This window comes from Cavia porcellus, unplaced genomic scaffold (genome assembly GCF_034190915.1).
Source record: "Cavia porcellus strain 051 isolate PalLab524CR breed Dunkin Hartley unplaced genomic scaffold, mCavPor4.1 scaffold_2, whole genome shotgun sequence".
In the NCBI taxonomy this organism is placed as follows: Eukaryota; Metazoa; Chordata; class Mammalia; order Rodentia; family Caviidae; genus Cavia; species Cavia porcellus.
In genome coordinates, this window is record NW_026947485.1 from 15,442,651 (window position 1) to 15,465,679 (window position 23,029).

General features: G+C 34.7%; 1 protein-coding gene and 1 pseudogene across 3 annotated transcripts in view; one reads left to right on the top strand and one right to left on the bottom strand.

Annotated features, from left to right (window-relative positions):
- The window catches only part of Immp2l (inner mitochondrial membrane peptidase subunit 2), an 878,014-nt gene that overhangs the window by 472,820 nt on the left and 382,165 nt on the right, over nt 1-23,029 (bottom strand). The gene's annotated exons all lie outside the window — the stretch shown is intronic.
- LOC111756879 (U6 spliceosomal RNA) lies at nt 1,247-1,366 on the top strand (annotated as a pseudogene).

The window sequence follows — 23,029 nt, forward strand, 5'->3', positions numbered from 1 at the left end:
CATTTTTTGGACAATACAATTAAACCTACAGTAAAATATTTTTTATGGAGGATTTTCACAGACTACTCAGCCACAATCATATTTCTATATTTCTATCAAATACACTACTCTACTTCTGTCTCCCCCTGTTTGTTGTTTTTGGTAATTTTTGTTATTTCAACAAAAATTTTTAATAATTTATAGTAACATATATAACTGCTGATAAAATATATCCATAAGCATACATTCAAGGCTTGGTTCAAAATTGTAGCTCAAATTGTAGCTTTTACTTAAGCAGTCTATACTCATTTAGTTTGAAAACCAAACTCACAGTGGTCCCATTAAGGTCTACCAGGCGAAATGGCTGGAACTACTCATTGTACTTTGGCACAAAGATAGCTTTTGGAAAGAAGCAACCAATGTGAGGAATTCTTTCCAAAAAAAAATGAAACAAAATCTCTTTGTTTATGTTTTTTTCCCAAGAGATTCAATAACCAAACTTAGAAATCAAGGCACCTTCAAAGAAATCTGGATGTAAAGCCTGATTGATCAGGAGATAAAGGCTGACATCAGGACACAACTCTGCTTCTGCACTTAACTGTGTGATCACAAGGACAAAACTCCAGAATAATGAGGAGGAACCCAGAGACCAGAAATAATCATTGAAAGGAAGGCTGAGACCAGGAAAGGAGCGCACAATGCAACACTCCAAGCAAATATGCTTCAAAACTAAAACCATAATTTACCAGAAGAAATTGATAGCCCTGGGAGTAGATTTGGAAACATAGGGAACATGATCTAAAGCACAGGATAGTTCTAGAAAAGACAAAACGAGCCAGGTATGGTGGCACATGCCTATACTTCAAGTACTAGAGAGGCTGAAGAAGGATTGCTGGGAGTTCAAGACCAGCAAGAGTTACATATGAGTTCAAGGACAGCTTGAACACATGGAGAGACTCTGTCTCAAAAAACTACAACAATAAAAAAGGCAAAGTTCCAAAGATACACAGGTATAGCTTGCATAAATAAAAATGCCTGAGGTTTTCTATCACTTCTTGTTTCCTATGCTTGGAAACAGTCTTAGAGCAGAAAGATAAAATCTGAAATATATGATTATAGTAGTTAAGAACACAGTGGTTTTATCTTATAATCAGGTTATGCTAAGTACTTCTGATTGCTCAGAAAACAAAAAATATCAAATTGTAGAAGTATATTTCATTTTTTCCATTTTTATCTCTGAAAAATCAGTACAAAAATCCAAAATTTTTTGCTTGTTTCCACAGCACATATACTAAAATTGGAATGATACAGAGATTGGCAGGGCCCCTGTGGAAAGAAGACTCACAGATTTTCCTAACTATAAAGCAATGAATTGAACCAGATTTTTTTTCACACAGCACTTCTTAAGTTCTTTCCTAAAAAGTAAGCACATAAGACACAGACACAGACACAGACACAGACACAGACACACACACACACACACACACACACACACACAATACACACACGTATGCACACACACACACACACACACACACACACACTCAGAGAGGGAACTGGAGTGGGGGAGAGAGAAACAGAGGGAAGGAAAAAACACACACACTTACCATATGGCATACATTTATATTTAAAATTAACATGAATTAAATTCTCCCGCGTGGACTTTTTAACATTGTACTAACTTGGAATTATTAGAAACTCACTGGGGTAGTATAAAAAAATGTTTTGAATCACTGATCTCAAGGGAAATAATATTGGAGGCTTCTAATTATATAAATATCACAACCACCATTTATATATTTGTCTTTGCAGTATAAAGGGACAGACAGAACAATTAAGGGACAACCTGTAGAACATAAATCATTTAAAGCTTTCTTACCTCTGTTCTCAAGATTCAATATCTTTTTGCCTCAAAAGATAAAATGGTCAAACAGTTACGAAAAATATATTTCATGAAGAACGTATTTCATGAAACTGATATTGAAAGACTATAGTCTTATGTTTAAAGTAAAAGAGTCGGTGAAGAAAAGCCTAAAATCCTGGAGGAAATTTATCAACATCCTGATCAAACTGGAATTTGTTTACTATATGTTTTAAGGTACATGAAGCACATGAATGATTTTTCTTTTAAATATAATCCTATTAACTCCTCCAGCAACACCAATGATGATGACAATGACAAAATAAATCAGGTAACTTACACTAAAAGCAATTAGACATGTGATGAAAAGATATTAAAAGAAGAATTAAAGATATAAGAGCCAAGTAGCAAGATAAGGTTAGGGTCAGGTAACAAATTAAAGAATTAGTCTTTGAAGGAAAGATAATAACATTGTGGAGTTGGTAGAAAATAAGGCATTGATATTTGGTAATAATTTTCTTTAACAAAAAACATCATTCATCTCAACCAAAACAGTAATATATGCCCATAACAATTGTGCAATATTGTGGACAGATATAGTATTGAGGCTATATTTTGAGGATGAAATCATAGATGTCACTTGCTAAATGTGTTTGCAAAATGGTCTGAAATGGAAGTGCCTTCCACAATATAAGTATGTATCATGGTGCTGCTTCCTAAGAAGACTCCACTCAATAGCAAGTTCTTTGCAGATATAAGAAAGGAAACTTAGGAGCTTTATGTATCCTAATATTGGATAGGTTCACTATTGAATTCAATCTACAAAATGAAACACTGATGCAATTTCTTATTTATATTGATATTTGATATGTCATACTATAAAGCATTTTTTAAGGAACATATCACTAAAAATAAAATCAACTTGAAATTGACAACTGGCAAGGAACATACATTCAAATCACAGGGGAGATAATTAATGTATATAACAGTACAACTAGTGTTTTCTATGTGGTAAAGACATAAACATAACCTGTTGAGGAACTGTCATCCTACCACATGTTATAGACAAATGAACTACAGATGAAGTTGGTAATGGTTCCATCAAAAGAGATTAGGACAAAAGAACTCCAGAAAGTTCTAATGTCTGAAGAAAATGGCTTTGGCTTAAAGCATTGATATCTCTACCGAAATGCTACAGTCATAGAGTTTTTTACAACTTGAATTTTTTTTATTGCTTAAGATAATTAGATGATGATATGTAATAATTTAGCCTCTAGATAAAAATCTACGCCAATTTATCAAATATAGCATTTTTCTGATAAAACATATTTTGAAACATGATTTTTAAAACATATTTCATGCTCACTTTGGCAGCACATATACTAAAAAACACGTTTTGTAGTTCTAGGGGTTGAACCCAGGACTTTGTACCTATTAAAGTACTCTACCACTGAATCATCTTTAACCCTAAACACACACTTCTAAAACAAATTTTCACGTGAATAAAAATATTAATAATACTCAAAATTAGTAACTAATGCAAAAAGGGGAAAAGTAATTCAATATCTAACTAAGAAACAATAGGGTTACATGAAAATGGAGGATGCCCACTTAAATTTTATTATATAATTAAAATACTGAATTTAACTAGAATTAACAAGTATTGCACATTACAAAACAGAGTGGAAACTAACTGGAAAAATACATGGAAAATAAGTGTTTCATTATGGACCAGGAATCTTAGATCTACAAAAGAAAAAAGTAACTCGCCAAAGTCTACCCTGCACATGGCTAGAATTCAGAATAGTGCCCAGCCACTCAAAAACTCGGTAAACAGGTTAGCCAGGTGGTCTCACTCTTCAAGACTATTTTAATGACCAAAAGAATGATAAGATTATCATTTCTACCCACTTACATGCCATAATCCAAACAAAATCCAGATTTATTGTATTTTATTGCCTACATAAATTTAAACTGAAAAACTGCAAATGTGTGATTATTCCTCTCTCTCCCATATGATCAGGCACACTACTGACAATATATGGTCTGAGGTGTTACCTGGAATGCCCTCTTGCATAATTTCTCCATTGCTACCATGAAGGGTTATAAATATTTTTCAGGAGAAGCATCTCTTGACTTAGTCAAGTTTGACTAAATGATTAACAGAGTAGCATAATATACTAGTTAAGACCTTGAAATTTTCCCTGTTTAATTCATGGCTCTTCTGCACATGACTTATGTGATTAGATTTTATAAGTCTTTGTGTTAGTTTACTCACCTGTAAAATACGGTAAACTGGGCATTGTGACACATGCCTCTAATTCCTCCTGAGTCAGGTAGACTGCAAGTTCAGAACTACCCTGAGCTACTTAGCAAGACCTAGTGAATAAATAAAAAAAGGACTGGGAATGTATCTCAGTGCTAAGACTCTTAATTTAATACCCCAAAGTACCTTCCCAAAAGATAGTAAACATATTGTGCTTAAATAAACTATTATTCATAATGTACATAGAACATGTCCATCATGTTGTGAAAGTATTCGGAAAATTTTTGTTAATCAAGTGCTGCAATGGTATACGAGCATGGCCAGTATTAACTTTTATTTCCATGCAAGACTGGGAATAATTTCTTTTTTTTTTTTTTGTCTATTTCCTTTTTATCGGTACCGGGGATTGAACTCACAATTGCCTGCTTGCAAGGCAAGCGCTTATGCCGCTGAGCTAAATCCCCAGCCCCCGAGAATAATTTCTTATTAACAATTTTTGGAAGACTGATTACACATGCCCCAAAGGGAAAGCGTGTTGCCTTTGTGAGAAGTAAGTTGAGGCAACATAAATCTTTGAATTACTTGCCCAAATTTGGCTTTTTATGCCATTTTGTTACCTACTGCTCGTGAGCACTTTGGTAAACTTTCCAAAGATGTTAAGTAGTGAATTCTGTGTCTACACACACAGCAGAAGAGGAACAGTGTTGAGAGTGTGTAGGATTTCTCATTCTGCTGAAAGTACTCATGCCAGCCACAGTGGTGTGGAGACCAACGCATACATTCTTTTTCCATGTTTCGTAAATATTGAGCTATAATTTGTGTGTCCTGCCTCGGAGAACAACAGCCAGTTGGCTTCAGAAGTAACTGTGTAACTTCCAATCTGGAGTGGCACAACAGATATAACTGCTTCCTGGGACATTTAGCATACTATCAGAACAAGCCAGGAGTGAAATGTAATCTGACTAGAAAATGCACAATAAAATTATCTGAAGATTAATCAGTTACAGGAAAAAGTAGATTAAATATGAGAAAAGCAGCATGTATGATTGTTCCAACATTTGAGAACCAAAAGCAATAATCAGTTCTTTTCAGTCATTCCAGGATTTTCTTGTCTCCAAAGAAGGGAAACAAATATAAAGTTTTAAACTACTGTTCGAAAAATATTTATATTACAGTGAAGTTAAACATATTAATTTATCAGTGCTTGCATAGGACTTGATTATCTCTTAAAATGGATTATAATCATTAGCTCTTCTCATAAATAAGAACCTTCCAAGGGCATTCATTTGTATAGAATAGTGAGCACCCTTTAATTTTAGCTACCTGTTCACATCATGACACACAAACACACATATGGTTTTTCTGTCTTTACTCCTCAATCTGTTTCACTAGAACAATACAACAAACACGTACTAGGTACAAGTATACAGACTAGTATTTCACAATTGAACTTTTCACTCATTTCATACAATCACCCCCTTATACTTGAAGATAAGACAGACTAGATAAGTATTACAAATCAGAAAGTTGAGAAAAAAATGTTCAATAACTTCTTATAGTTGGTGAGTGGTAAAACCCACTCTCCTTATAGCTAGTGAGAGACAAAACCCAGGCATACATACATACACATAGGCATATTTCATAGTTACTTTTTAGAACTAAAATCTATGTCTTCAGGGTGTGTTTCATTTTTGCAGTCACTCCTCACTCATTATAAAAACACACTGATGAATTTCAAAATTCAGAATTCTTACAGGAAATATATAGTCTAAACCTTTTGGTCCTTGTTTGCTTATTTTTAAATTTCATGATCACATTCTCCCTACTTCAAAAAATTCTATTATCACACAAAAAGCTATTAACCAGCCTCCTATTGACTCTAGTAAAACAATTATTGAAAAAAGAACATAGCCTCATAAAACATGTGCATGGAAACAAATATAATCCTTTTTTGGCACAGATGTACAAACTCAAATTGCCAAGAGAGAATTTGGAAGATATTTTGAAATCAATACCTTCATAATAAGTGGTCAAAGAGAAATATGAGAGGCAGGGGAGGTATACATATATAAAGCTTGGTATTAAAAGATTTCCTTTAAGTGAGCAGGGTGTTCCAATAAACAATAAAAAGTGCACAAATCAAAGATAAGTCCCTGGTGGAATACACGGCATACAATAGGCACTTTGTAATGTCTTGTTTCCATAAAATCACCATTATATTGTATGAAAGCAAATGCCAAACTCTATCAAGTGAAAATATTTTCCAAAACATTTCAGAAATTGAATGGAAAATCAGAAGAAACTATTGCCATCATTTTAGAGTTCCCATAGCATTACGTATTCCAGCTCTATCAGGAGTAATTACACATCACTCTCATTACTATCTTGCTTTCATTTCTGACTTCTTCAGCTTGTGGGCCAACAGATGGTCAAGCAAAAGGTTTTACTATAACAGCCAACACTTCCTGCACCCTGGCTATGTTCCTACATTCAAGAAAAAACCTTGAAGTGCCTACAAATCCCCTTCCAACAGCAAACTTTCCTCATCCACTTCAAGAGAAAAGGCAGCCTAGTTCAGGTACGAACTGTACGGGACACACAGGGTGAACTGTGTAAACAGCTGTAGTTCTGACCTATAGTATGGTAACTGTTTTAAATCTTCACCGTATATAAAATATTGAACATTTTATATGGACAATTAGAATAAAGAGCTTTCCTAATTTTCAATAAAAAAATTAAATTTAAAAATCCAATTTCCATCTACACAAGGCACAGTGGGAGAAAATAGATAATAATTTTTTTACTTTTTTATTAAGGAATAAATCACAAAGTAAAATTCACCTTCAATAAGAACAAAAAGACTCAAAATACTAGAATCAGAAATAAAGGAGGAGGCATTACTCATAACTCTACAGAAATAAAGGGAGTGATACAAGAAAAGTATGAACAACTGAAGGACACTATATCGGAAACCTTTCAGTGATAGAGAACCTTTTAGAGATGAGCACCCAAGCTGTAACCCAAAATGCACTTATTTATCACAAAGTACCAACACTGCAAATACTGAGGATTTAGTACATTAAAAAAATTCATATATTAACTTTTTTATTTTAAAAGAAAGAAAAAAAAAAAAAAAAGAACTAACACAGGCCATAGGTTCACCACCACTGGCTTAGATGACGTGGAAAAATTCCCAGAATGACACAAACTCTCTCAAAACCCTCAAGAGGAAACTGACAGTCTGAAAAGACCTATTAGCAAATGAAGTGACTAAAGTCATAATTTAAAAACCTACTAACACTGATGAGCCCACATTCAGAGCCACCTATTCACTGAGTTTTAACCAAATATGTAAAGTATTAGAGCTGGGGACAGAGCTCAGAGGCACAGCACCTGCCTGCCAAGCATAAGGTCGTGAGTTCAATTGTCAGTACCACAAACTAAACAAATAAAATAAAGAATTAGTAGCAAGTCTTAACTGTCTTCTAAAGTAGAAAGTGTGAAATACAACTTGTTCCATAAAGCAAGTATTTTCCTGATACCAGATTATCATAAGAAAAACACAGATTAGTATCTCCTGTGAATACTGCAATGATCTGAATGTGTTCCCCAAAGTTTTTGTGTAGAGTTGATCTGCGATGCAACAGTATTTGGAAATGGTATCTAATAAAATGTGATCAGGTCATGAGTATATGCTCCCCTGAATGGATCAGTACCATTATCGTGAGACTGGGTGAGTTTTAAGTGAGAGTGGGCTTGATACAAAAGCAAGTCGTTTTGCTCAATTTCAGTCTCCTGACCTCTTTTCTCTTTTGTCCCCTCTCCCTCATCTATTAGATGGCACAGTAAGAAAGCAGAGGTGGACCACATATAACTTAACTGACAGCCTCTGGAGCTATAAGCCGAATAAACTTTTTTTTATATAAATTACAAAGTCCGTGGTATTATATTATAGCAACACAAAACAGAAAAACATACTAGCAAATGGAATGCAGTAAAATATATAAAGAACAACATACCATGACCAAGTGGGATTTATCTCAAGGGTGCAAGATTAATGCGATATATTAAAAATCAATTTATGTAATATATCATTTGAAAAAGGAAAAACAAAAATGACATGACATCTCAATAGTACCAGTAAAAGCCTTTAACAAAACCCAAAATGTCTTCATGATTAAACAACAACAAACTAAAAGAGGAGGAAATTTGTCAACCTGATTTTAAAAATCTACAAAAAATTCACAACTAACATCATAATTAGTGCTGAACAAACAAGAGTATGAAAAAAAAAAAAAAAGGATAACACAAGGATATCTGTTCTGCCACTTCTAGCCAACATTTTATTTGAGGCTCTGACCACAACTGGGCAAGAAAAGAAGGTAAAGGATGTGTTTATTGGGAAGGAAGAAGTAAAGCAGCTCTACTTGCAGATTACATGATCTGGCATATTAGAAAACCACTAACAAACTATTAGGACAAAATTTAAAAAGTAAGGTCGTAGCATACAAGATCAATATACAAAATAATTACATGTTTATATAAGTGCAATGAATTTTCCAAAAATCAAATTAAGAAAACAATTCCATTAATAGAAACATCAAAAAGAATATAACATTTAGGTATAAATTTAATAAAAGTGAAAAACTGACACTTTGAAAAATGCAAAACACTACTAAAATAAAGAATAACTACATAAATGGATTATTTATCATTTCATTGTTTGAAACAATGAGCTTTATTCATATGGAAATTATCTCCAAACTGAATTTGCATGGGAAAGCAATTTAGTTTTTGTGTAAAAATTCATAAAATGATTCTAAAATTTATATGAAATACCAGGTGACCCACAATAGTCCAAACAATATCAAAAATGAAAACACAAAGTAAAGGGACTCAAAAGTATTGATTTCAAACATACAACAAAGTAATGGTAATCAACAAAATGTGTTGCCATCTACAAAAACAGGCAGAGATTATGAAAAAGGAGCAAGAATTCAACAAAAATACACACATCTACAGTAAACAGATTTTCAAGAGGGTGCAAAGCTGTCCAATGGAGAAATAAGTCTTTCAGAAAATAGTTCCAGAACAAATGAATAGACACCTGCAAAATAATGAAGTTAGTGCAGAACACTTAAGTAACTCCTACAACTCTTTACCCCCAATAGGTAAATAATACTTACAATTTAATAATAAAAATGAACCCAATTTCAAAATGTGTTAACCAATAAGCATTTCTCCAAATAAACCTAAAACCAAATGACACATGAAAAATTCTCAACACTGTTAGTCATGAGGAAAATGCTAAACCAAAAATGAAATGCTATCGCACACACACTAAGGGTGCTATAATCAAGAAGACAGATAATACTCTTCCCTTGCAGCCTTGCAGTAAAGGCTGAATGGTGCATTTTTAATAAGTACAATACCTGCCCCCATGAGAGGTGCTAGGCCAGAACCAAGAAGAATGTTTTCCAACTTCATTTTGCAAAATGAGAGTTAGTGCTCCTTTCCAAAGGAATCATCAGCAGTTAGCTAGACTGTTCTCTACAGAAGATGTACAAAAAGAGACAGTTGGAAGAAATTCAAGAGAAAAAAATTGTGCAAATTCCAAACCACCATCGCTGGCATGTGTCTTCCTAACATAATGACCGAGAGGAATCAGAAGCCTAAATTTAGAAAGGCACAGTGACAGAAAGCTATCAAGCTATCAAGGCTGCCGAGGAGGCAAAAGACACTAAGTAAGCATCTGAAAGACAGCCATGCTGTGGCTTCAGCTCCTACAAGGCAGCACCTAGACAAAAGAAAGTGGAACCTGGGAAAGTCGCGGTTCTGGAGTTGGAGGAACTGTTAATTTGATAGTTTCAATTTTTAAAAAGACTTAACTATAAAAATTACAGTTAATAACAAGTATTGACTAAAACATTGAGGATATAAAGTCTCTTGAGCTGCCATAACAAAATAGCAGAGACTATGTGGTTTATTAACTTGTAAGAGTTTTTTATGGACTCTGTCCAAAATTAATTCTTTTGCAAGGGGCTCTTCACTTCTGGAACCTTTTTCTGAAAAACTTGTTTCTCCATTGTATGGTTTTGGCACTCTGTTGAAAACCATCTTGTTTCTCACAGTCCTGGAACATAGAAAGTTCGTGATCAAGATGCTGGTCAGTTTGGTTTCTTGTGAGACTCTCTGCCTCTACAGCCTCATTGTCACTACGAGATACATGTGCGTGTTAGATTTGAAACAAAGGGTTTAGAAAATTTAGTTTTCACATAACTGACATTATTTATAAAATCTACAACTTTAAAACTTTCTTATAGATGAAGATCAATGAAAAGGCAACAAACTTCTCCCTTTTTCTTATGTAGGAAGATTAAAATACGCTACTTAAAAGCAAAGTAAAATCACTTAAACCCATTGAAACCAGGAACAAAACAGGTTGTCCATAGTGTATACTCTCTTATTACCTATGGTCTTTTAATGAGTTTCTTTCAGTTACATAACACTGACTGTTTAACCTAGTTTATTTCCTTCACAGAGAGTAAATTAGAAAAGAGAACCTATGCTCCTTAATACCTTTTCCTATACGCACACCAAAATTCTTTTCTTTCTGAATATATACTTTATTACTAGTCATCTAATAATAATTCAGTTTCCTGAAAAAATCAGGAAAGAAAATGTGGAATTTTGAAAAGTACTACATGAAAACTTTGTAAAAAGTGGGCATGAAAAGTATCTCATCTACCTACCAAAAACTTAACCTAATTACTGAATTTCACACTGGCCTATATTCTGAAAGTTTGCCTTCTGTCCTTTGCCCATTTATGTGTTACTTATTATATGTCATCTTCTATACATCTCCAAATTTATAAGGTATACCTGTCATATAGAGTAATAGACTATAAAACTAAAAGTAAATTTTGCTATATAATATTTGTATATTCTTTAGTCCATAAGATAACTAAAAACAATGTTATAATAATAGTTTTTATGCCATTAGACAAGTTTAATTTGTCTAAACTAACCTTCGCCCTAAAATGTTCCCTAGGAATTGGATATGTGTGAAATTTCTTTTATCCACATGTAGGCACATGAAATACACCAGGAAGATGAAGTCGCAGTTGCCTGCACTGTGCCTGTAGTCAGAAACCAGAGAAGTTGAATCCTCGCTTCTGCTTTCGCTATGTTCATTTTTACAGGCCCTCAGTCTCTTTTACTGTAAAACTGGCGCCATGCTGACAATCATGTCAGATAAAATGCCTTTTCCTATTACTATCTCAAACTAGTTAGTGCACAGTATATCCACATACTCTTAGGAACTTTCAAGCATCTTTCCCAAGACTCACACAGCCAAAAACTAATACTGCACTAAGGTGAATCCATTGTCTATTTTGATTTCACTTATGAGCACAAAATTAATATAATCTATTTTTTTTCATTTTGGCTCTAGGTGGGAATATGTGCTTCCTTTTACAGATTAAGAAAAAATTTGATGTACTATACATGGATTTCTATGATGCTTGCAAGATAGAAAAATGTTATTCTTTAAAGAAAATCCAACATAAAATAACATGTTATAGTTTTTAGTTGATGATATTTGAAAAATAAAAGTAAGCAGATAGTTTTCAGAATGACCAAACATCAAACCATTAATTCTACACTATCACGGTATTGTATCATCATTATTATCTTACTTATTATCACCATACATGGACCTATTTAAATATAATTAGGAGTATACGTTGCCTGATTCCTTATTACTGCACTATTTTTATTGCCAGCAGACAATGTGGCACATACATTTAAGGTTTACATACTAAGAATGTCTTAGGCTCACAGAGTCCAATTTTCCCTGCTATATACTTTTCTGGAGAAGAAATAAAGCAATACGTTCAAGTAGGTTTTTAAAGTAGAAATGAGTATTTCCCCTATTGACGTGTTACTTAACATATTTCTAATAAATATTCCTATACTTCTGTCGCATGGTTCAGCATTCCAGTGCTTTTTTATTTACACATGATTGTTTAGTAGAAGGTAAGCTCTTTGGAAATCTTGTCTGTCTTGTTCATTATTACATTCTCAATGCTCTACATGATGTCTGACATCTCATAAGTGCTCAATAAATAGATTTAACACTAATTGAATCCTTCATTTAAACATCTTGAAATGCTGTAGGTGTGACTGGTGTGGAAAGATGTGTGGAAGTGAAACCTACACTGTTTTGGTGCCCAGGCTTGATGCCCAGGCTCTGGCTCCCTCCACACACACAGCTATGACCAGGGAGCAGAGCAGTGAGTCCGAGATCAGGTGGTCAATAGGAAGTGTAATGCAAGACTCTGTTGCCCTAAAACATGCAAGACTGAGCTTTCTAATCTTGAAAGTAGGTATTCTATTGAAATAAATACAATATATAAGGCTTTATATACCCTAAATAAATAACGAGCATTATTTAATCAGTTATGACCCAAAAAAACAACAAAAATTGCTGATAACTCTTTTCAATAGCATGATAAAAACTAACACAAGAATAAAATACTCTAAGGGTTTCTTATCATTGCTTCCACATTTCTGATTACTTCTTATAGCTAAAATCAATAACTATATTCTTTAGCTAGCTAATCTGTCACTTTAGATATGCACAAAACTTGCTTCCATATAGAACAAGCATTGAATAAAATTCTTTGGCTCTAAGGCTTTACAAAAAAGCATTTCAAAGCACACAGCCACTTCTTATTTCAATAAAAAGCAATCAGCATAAATATAAATAAAAATCATAAACAATGGATTTTGAAAACTACTCCACTTAAGTATCAGAAAAAAAAGGAATGTGTGAAATTGATATATAAAATAAAGAAACTTGCTTTCTTCTTCCTAGTTGCACCCTCCATATAGTTAATTCTACCCATCTTTTCTGTATTTCCAGAGCCCCACTTCTTAGGATGCTCAACAGAACTCGGAGATAACATGGCAAACTTCCAGAAAAAGAGCACTGATGAAACCAAATCCACTGTGTTCTAACTTCTCCCATTACCCAGTATTTATCACTTCTCTTTTTTATCCTAGTAGCTCTAAGAAGTCAGAGGATACTCCACTATCTCAAGTGAATTCTGTATTTCAGAGAAGCCCAGCTCTCCCGAGCCTCAGTGATGTGCTCCACTCAAAAGAAACCTCAAATACTTCCAAAAGCAGTCAGCTTAGAGTCAAGAGAGAATATGTTCATTTATTTGTCAACTGAAATGGGAAAAAAGAGCAATTTTTTAAAAAGGAGAATCAGAAGAGAGAACAGAAGGTACCTCCAGAGATGAAAAAGTGAACTTAAGAAATAAAGGAAATCAATCATGGTCCTCTGAGAAAATAGCTCTGGGGTGGAGGATGCCATAAGAGTGTGGTGAGAATCTAGGGCAGTCATGATTTCAAGACCTGATTTAGTTGTAAATAAGAAAAAAAAGCTGATTGTACAAATGTATCCAATGGTTTATAAGCACACATGTAAAAGAAAACAAGACAACTCAGGCTAGTTCCTAAATAGTTTGGGTCTCTCAAGTGCTCATATAAATAGAAATTTGGAAGTCAGCAATCCACTAATCAAATGAACCTTAATTTGTACTACGTTGTGAATGCTAAATCTTATAAACACAGATTGTTAGTGTTCACTTAAATTGGTGTCTTGCTACATTGAATAAACTGTTATACTAACAATTGTTTTATATAAAAATTTAAAATATCATTGATATAAATGCTTGTGACATATTAAGTATTTATAAATGCATCATAAATGTTTATTTTGTGACTGCATCTGAACCAAAAAATAAAGAAAAGCCATTATGTTCTACTCAACCCCATGCTGCATGCAGACAGAAAATATGCTATTCGAATATGTAATAATGCATAAACACTGAGTTTGTACGAAATGCATGTAAAAATTATGTCAATAAAATATCTCCATCTTGGAAAGGAAGTAAACCATTTTGATGTATGCTAATGTGTGTCTTTATAACAGATATTAGTCATATACTCAAATTCCGCTCTGATTACAAAACAAAAATATGCTGGAAATTCCATAAAGATCAAACTAATTAAGGTACTTAATTGCCTCTGACTAATTATGGAAATTGGCAAGCTCAGCAAGGAACAGGCTTTCTAAAAAAGAGTTTACATTTTAGGCGGTAGCTTCCTGGGCTTCAGTTTACCAGGAGCCACTCGTATCATTTCAGATCTGATGTTGCGTGCTCTGTCCATAGAGAGTTATAAAGGGAAAATGTCTGCACATGCATCCAGAGTTTAACTGGGACAAGCGACACTGTGTACTAGGCTACCGCCACGAGTCAGGTCAGCACTCTCCTGGACAGCTATGTTGTGCATTGTTTCTCATTAGCATGAAGTCTCTCACAACACTTTCTATTGTTAAAAGAGCAATTTCCTTCACAGGGCATATTTACAATTTGTCTTGGCCCTTCTAACCCAAAGGGCAATCAAAGCTGTCATAAAGAGACAAAGTTTCAAGCATAAAGAAGAAAACATGAATGCTGGAATTCAACTGATAGTAGTTTTTTTTGTTTTTTCCCCCAGTTCTGCCATTTAAGAAGATGTCTGTGTTAACTTGAGACGTTACACATTTTCTCTTGATCTTGTTTTCTCTTTCTTTCTTAAAAGCAAATAATAGCATGACTTTGTACATTGACACAATAATACGGAAAATACAAGATATCTAGCTCAGTTATGGAAATAGTGCCCATAAGTGAAAGTTATTAGACTATCTATTCAATGAAGAACAATATTTTTCATATTATGGTTCACCACTTATTACAGGCACATGAGCAGACATGAAAAATCAAAGCTTTTTCTGGGATCTCTCTGAGACAAATTATAATTCTGCCTTAAGAATAAAAGAGAAATAGAAAATGAATTGGTAAGTAAATGATCTTCTATGTCATTTAATCATTACCTAAGTATATCTCTGATCATTTTTCATATAAAACAAAACCTAAGGGCCGGAGATTTAGCTCAGTGGCGTAAGTACCTGCCTGGCAAGCGCAAAGTCGTGAGTTTGATCCCTGGTTAAAACAAAACAAAACAAAACCTTTAAAGGTACTATTATTTGTGATAATTAAATTGTGCAGAATGAAATATATAGCATATTCCAAAGTATTTTGATCATTTGAAGTCAATAACACAATGACAAATATTTGATTTTTCTATATTCTATTAAACAAGAATGTATTTTTTCTGTCAAGCATTCTGGGTCTTGCTATTGCTTTCCAACATCAGGCGCACGCATAGTAAGCAGGGCTGCAAAGCTGGTCCTCCCCATGCTGCCTCTAGTTGGCATAAAAACATCACAGAGAAGAAGGTTGCTGTGATAATGGTACAATCACAACTGCAGACTGAATTCTGCTGTTACCTCCAGCAGACTCCAGCCCCTGTCATTTAAAGGCTTTCCAACCTTTTAGAAGCACTTACAGATGATGTGTCCTGCGTGCACTTGTGTGCATGTGCTAGGAAGATACAAAGCCTGAATTTAGGAGGATTTTGTCAATATATAGAAATCATATCCATATTGCCCACACCACCCTAAATCATCCCACATTAGTATTTGGATTAATTTAGTGTACGTCAACAGTATAACAATGTTTTGAATCCAATAAAACACTGCCAATAATGATGCCCTACCTGTAAATATGTATTAAAGACAAAAGTTTCTTTCGAGATGGTTACAGTTTAGTTTCACTTTTAAATGGCTTTATTGCTGATCGGTATATAAATCTCTTCACTGAATGGAAACAGTCCAAGAGACTCATCACTCCCACTAGGAGAAGCTTCAATAAATCTCAAAAGCTGTGGCAGTGGTCCAGTTCCTCTGCCATATGGCACTCCACCTGTCCCAAGAAGTTTTGTTAATGTCCCTCAAAGCTCCAAATAAAAATACTGAGACATAAAAAGTTACGCTTGCTTTTCAGTGATGTTTTTTGAGCTCTGTGGTAGCTGCAAAAATTTCCCATGCTGTGCGTGTTAATGAGACCCTCTAAAGGCACCATTAGTACATAAAAGCAATCACCCATAACTCACAGGCTTTTTCCTTCTGACTATGTCTAACTGTGTTCACTGCATCTAGCAACTAGAAATAAAATAAACCAGGAAATATATGTCTGGATGTCAGAAGTCACAAGGACTGAAAATCTAAATCCAGTAGCCACATAAGAAAAGCCTTTAGGTTCTGTGTGTATTACCTCCAATGATTTACTACTACTAAAAGAACTACACAATAAAACAAAAAAATAGATTAAGATAAACATATACAGGTAAGCAGTTATTACACAAAATTGAAAATTTAAGTATATGATTGTGGATCAAAACAGTAACAGAAAATTTAAATTTCTATAACCCAATGAAAAGAATAGCAAGGAGATTAGAACAAATAGGCGCTTTCTATCACATTATTTTCCAACCACTTTGTTCATTGAAATCTTTACTACAGTGCGTTGAAGCATTTCAAATTAAATAACAAGAGAAGTATAAATAGAAATGAGTGGCTAACTTGTGAAGCTTTTTTCTTATATAGAAAAAATATTCTTTATTCTAAATTATATGACTTGGCCAACCGCAGAAATCTCTAACTTATTTTCAGATCACATTCCCATTGTTTTCCATATCTTGAAACAATTTTTACTTTCAATATTATTTTGAAATTATGTTTGTTTTTTGGGCCCATTTGAAATACAAATGTAACATACTACAAATTATTTTATTAAATGTGTATTCAGTATCTGATTTCCTGTTTAAACTTAAGTATTTTTATTTCATGCAAATAAAAGAATCCTGCCGAGGCAGTCCATGATGTAAAGAGATAATGCAGTTTTTTTTTTTTCTACACAAAACTCTGTGCAGAAAGACAGGCAGTGCAGCACGCCGGTGTACCTGCCTGTGGCACACGCTTCTCACAACTGCGGGACAGCTACAGCTACTCGCCCTCCACGCCTACTTTGCTTTTCCTTATTTCTTTTCTCAATCCAAAATATTCCTCTCACTCTTCTCAAACGTTTTAAGCATCAAGGACCACATCCCAACTGTTACTATGAAAGTTTTTGAGGAAACCAAATTTTTATTTTTTATTTTAAAGAGAAAAAAGGTAAAAATAACAATGAAAAAGTTTCAAAAACAAGTTAGCAGGACAGTTACAATAACTAATGCATTACATATTGTTGTCTTCATAGTAGTCAATCAGTGTATAAGATACAGCATGATATCTTGTCCAAACAGTATTAGCACATACCTTTCTTTTCAATGAACTAAGAGAAACAGTAACCATATTAACTACCTTGTGTGTGTGTGTATATATATTTCTTTTTCCCTTTTTTCCTTTCCCCTTTCCTCCATCACAGTTGATCTCTTCCTTTGAACAGTTTTTTTTTTCCCCAATTCACAATAGCTATTGTATATTTTGGATCTTATTTACTTGTTCAATTTCTCACACTAGTGAGACAATTTTGTGTACATATGTGCATCTGATTTATTTCACTTAGGAGGATGGTCTTGAGTTGTATGCATTGCCTATAAGTCTCCAGTTTATCCTTCATTATGGCTGAGTAGTACTCAAGAGGAAATCAGTTTCAATAAGTAACCTAATAGTTTGTCAAGATTTGTGGAATTCATGCATCAAAAACAACCTGAAACAGAGCAATATGGAGAAGAAGCCATACTTTTAAAATTTTGTCTCCTACAATCTTCTGTAGTGCAACCCTTTTTTCTAGTTGCATACCTTTTTATCACCTCAGTACAGAATAAATTAGTACACTTAATACTGGGATTAGAACATGTAGTAGGTTCTTTTTCTTCCTCCCTAAATAAATATAGATTTACACATAGAAAAATGAACTCCAAAAGCCTGGGTAAAAAACAAGGTGACATTAATGCTGTCCAGGACCACTGCACCCTTGCAGTGTGTGGCCCAAAGTGGTATAACAAAAGAAAGGAAACAGTGATATTCTAACAACTCATGGGCCACAGTATTTGAAAAAGGAACTGAGCCTCTCTGCATGATCTCAGGAAGTAGAGCAATCACACAGACACGTAGTAAATCCTGCAGCCTAAGGCCAGGTGTGACAGGCTCTCCTTAGGAGCACTATGTAATGTAACCCTGACATATAACAAGAGTACCCAGATATACAGATCAAAACCAATACCAAGGCACATTAGCCAGCTAACTTTCCACAGTGCGTACCACACCAGGAGTTAACATATATTAATATTTATGTTATGTATGCTACACTGTTATGCTCTTGCCTCTCAGGACATGGATCCAGCTGGGAATGAGAAAGAATAAGCACACTCTCTTTGTATATTTGCTAAGAGAATAAAGGAATGCTATAGTCAGGATTATATTTAAGTCATCATCATAGCAAACATTTGGAAACAGCATAGTGTGCAGCAGGTATTATATTAAGTGCTTTACAAATACCAACTCAACTAATTCTCTCTGCAAGGTCCACATAGGCTTTTATACAGCTAATAAAGCACAGAGATCTTGAATCACCATCTCCAAATCACTTATGTAATTTGTAAACCTGAAAAAGAAATCTGGCTCCAGAGTCTGAGGCCTTAATCACTTCACCACATTGCCAGATCAAAATAAGGCCCTCCACTTATGATACTGCTTCTAAAAGGACAATATTTTTAAAGTGGGTTGGTGAAGATGGTTCAGTTGATTGGGGACCTGTCAAAGAGCAAGCTTCGCAGGAGGAGGGAACTCCCCAGCAAGGTCCTGCTGAAGAGCAGAAGTAGGGCACAGTGCCTGTGGGTCCTTCCCAGCTTCTACTGCTCTCATGTTCCTGTTGGCCTCACGCAGTGTGGGGCTTATGTTCCCTTTAAAATTCCGTTTAAATTTTTTAAAAATTATAGATCATATCCCACACATTTTAGACCAATTCATGATACTCCTGTCTTACTCCAGGCTGCTATTTAAAAATCACCATAAAACAGAAATTTATTTTTCTCAGTTCTAGAGGTAGGAATTCTGAGATAAGAGGGCCAGAGTTGCAGGCTGCTCTCTTTTCACTGAATCCTGATTGGGCAGAAAGGCTGCACCTGGCCTCTCTGGGGGGCCTAACCACATTGATAATTATAACTAAGTTCACTCCATGATGTATTCAGCCCCTGCCGAGGACCATCTCCTGATACCAACACACTGAGGATAGGATACCAACTTATGAAATCAGGGAGTGCACCCATGCTCGGGCCCATAGAGACTCACTAGAGGCCTCTGCCCATAGAGGTTCAGGCTTGTCATTCAAGGAAAGAACTATTTTATCCTAGGAGGGAAAGCTAGAGATCCATCTCATGGTGTTTGCGAACAAAGGAAAAAGACGGACTGATTGACAATTTGATAAAATTGGTAATGGTGACACTCCTCCCCAAAGACTTACGTCACTATCTACATTAGTTTGCTATTTAGCTAACGTCCTATAGACTAAACTTTCCTTGTCCAACCACGAGATTTCCAACTTAAGAGACTTTTAAGCCAAGGTATCTATTTCTACTAGTCATCTTCATGTAAAACCAGACCAGACCTTTAAAAAAAAAAATACTCTATACAAAAGTTGCTCTTGTTCAAGCACTATTCCAATAGCTTCCCCTCTCCACCCGCTCTGTGAATAACACTAATTAGGAGACCTATTGAGAGAGAATTGCACTCTGGTAGCAAAGCGCAAGCCATAGAGCCTGGTCTGGATGCAACAGAATCTAAGGGGTTATCAAAAGAAATTAGAAAATTCACACAGTCCCTTTACTGTAGCCATTCATAAACAAAGCTCAATAGAATTCCATTAGTGAAACAGAAGCTTCAATGAAAATAACAAAAACAATTAGAAATCATAAAAGGAGCAATGAAGCTAAAACTTTACTTCTTTGGTCCCAGAAGCCTTACAATCCTCTGTCATTTATATCTACTATAAGACATCAATGCTTTCATGTCACCCACCTTTTTAACGAAAAAAAAAAAAAAAAGAAAAAAAAAAGAAAATGAAACTCTGCACAGGCTTGCCAGAAAGGAAACGAGTTTGACATTAATGACCAGACATTAATGACCCTACTACTTAGTAAACATAGCAGAATTACTTTCTCAAGAGCTTTTCTTTAATGTTTTTACAATCTACTCAAGGATTCCATTTTAACTTTTCCCTCATTTATAACCCAAGTATAGAAAATAATCAAAAGAAAAAAGACTATTAGACTATGTTCTCCTAATCATCACAAACATTCAGGAATTTATGGCATCCTTCTGTAAAGAACTAGGATGAAATAAAGTTGAGAATAGGATGATATCTTTAATATGGGAAAGTTTCAGGGAACTGCCATCTTTCATAGCTTTTATGATCTTGAAATGACTTAGTTTAAGGCAGTTTCTGATTCTCTGATCCATCCCAGGGATGAGGAATAGCAGGGCTTGAAGTGGAAGAGAAGAATCAGTATATCTTTTGAGAACAAAAGATGCCTGTCCTAGTGTAAATGCTTGCTAACAAACTGTCTCATAGATTAACATTAATACAAAATTTCTGTGAACTTTGTAACTAGAGTTTTGTTTATATGACAACTTTATGTATGGAGGGAATGATGCTAATATGTACATTGATGGGATGATTTCAGATAGTTCAGCAGTAGAAATTAGTGTGGCCAGCTGGCATTATATCAAAATGATTTTTTAAAAAACTGTCTGTAGATACACATTTGAAAGCATTGTCTCACACCATTTTTTACACTAAATTAAATGTCTAGCCAATAGCTAAAATCACTGATCACTGAGCTGGTAGGTGTATGCTTTATCATTTCCTTTTATTTCCAGGGCAGCATGACAGTTATTATTTTTTATTCCTCTAAGCTTTCTAACTACTCACTATATTTTTCATGCTCAAGGTAAGCAATGACACCTAAGCCAAAACAAGATTTTCTCTGATTCTACTAGTGCTTCAGGCTTTAGTTTTAAATTAAATCTAGCATTACCAAACTACCAAATTTGGATTATACAGCTTCTTCATCTATCATCAAGTATACTTAGAGGCTTGCCAAAAGTGAAAATTCTATTTTTCAGAGTAAATAAAATGTGTGTGTGTGTGTGAAAGGAGGTAAATACTCCTTATTCCTCTATACATCAGTAGAACAAAGGGAAAAAGGGTATAGTGGTTAGAAGTGCTTAAAAGCAATTTAAGCCTATCATACTTAAATTCAAATTATATATTATACATATATATACATATATATTTATGTATCATTAATAATATGTGACCTTGTAAAGGAACTGTATTCGTCATCTTTCCTGTCTTCAGGACAAAGTTCATGACATCTACAACTTAAAGGAGGAGAGATTTAATTTGGCTCACAGTTTCAGTATATGATCAAAGGCTCTAAGGCAGAAGCATCATGGCAGAGGGTCACGGTGAAGCAAAGTTGCTCACCTCACGGTAGCCAGGAAGCAGAGCACAGGAGAAAAGCACCAGTGAGAGTCACATACTCTAAAGACATTACCACCAGTGACCCTCCTCCTCCACCTGGCCCCCATCTTCTATCAGCACATGCAGCTATGACTATCAGCAGACTGGTCCACTGGTGAGTATAGCACCCCATAATCTAATTCTTCTCCTGGAAGCCCTTAATCCACTCATTTAGCATAAACTGACACACGAGACTTGGTTTCCTCAAGTAACCTAGCTTCAGAAACCATACTTTTAACAGAATGAGCGTATTGTGTATATTACATGTTGATCAAGGGTAAAAGTAAGTATGTAAATAGATTTTTCTATGTACAATTGCATGCTATCAATAAATTCAATAGCCGTGCTTGGAAGTAGTTTAACTAAATGCAGTGCAGAGCTGGGAAAGAGGAGCCAGTGTCAGAAATCTGACACATTTAAATGAGAACATATGTAAAACATCTAATAAAAGCCTGGTATCAATAATGCTAGTTATGTTCCTTCATGCAAGCTTCAAACAGGAGAAATGGGCTGACCCCTGCATATCTGAAGTGACAGATAAGGAAGCATCAAGAAAGCAGTAAGAATAGCAAGCAACCACAGTAAACTGCCTTGCTTTTAATTTTTCTAAGACCCCAACAGCTTTACAAGTCCTTAATCTGAAGCAGTTATATGATTCAATATAACAGACATTACACTGTTTGCATTTTGAATGACTTGTTAAAAATATTTTTTGCAATATTCCACCCTCAAACTATAGATAGGAAAACCAAGCAAAAGTAGCTATTTTACTTAGCCTCACAGAGCTATTTAAAATCCATTAAGCCGTGTAAAATGCATTCGTTACATCACAGTCACATTGCTGACAGGATACTTCCTGAAATGTAGTTAAAATTTGCAGGAAGGTAAAATGTTGCTGTTTAAGCACACACACACACACACACACACACACACACACACACTCACTCACTCACCAAGCCAGCATGCTTTTAATTCTAAACAAAATGCTTTCACTGAATTGACTTTAATGTACTATGAAGGCAAAACCCCCAAAAGCAAATACCAGTATATTCTTTCCTCGTGGCTTAGGAGTGCTTTAGGTCAGCATCCCAATCCATGTTCTAAGGTAAGAATATATTCTATTATTTCTTGCTTTTAAAAATTTCTTGGGAATAGTTAGTGTCAATAGAAAATTTAGTCTGGCCAATAAAACTTAATCTTCCCTCAGTGAAAAAACATATTCTAAGTGGGCAGTTCACATTCTTTCTTTGTTCATCTCTTGGCTCTACCATCCTACCCTAATACCGCATTACTGCAAAAGAAGATTATTTGGTTATATATCTACAACCATCAGAAACCACATAGCACAGAAAGGTAAGAGGGAATTAATAACAAAAGAAAGAGAGAAAAAGAGGCTCTGTTAAAGTGATCGTTGACACCTTTACTCGTTTGGTATCAGCT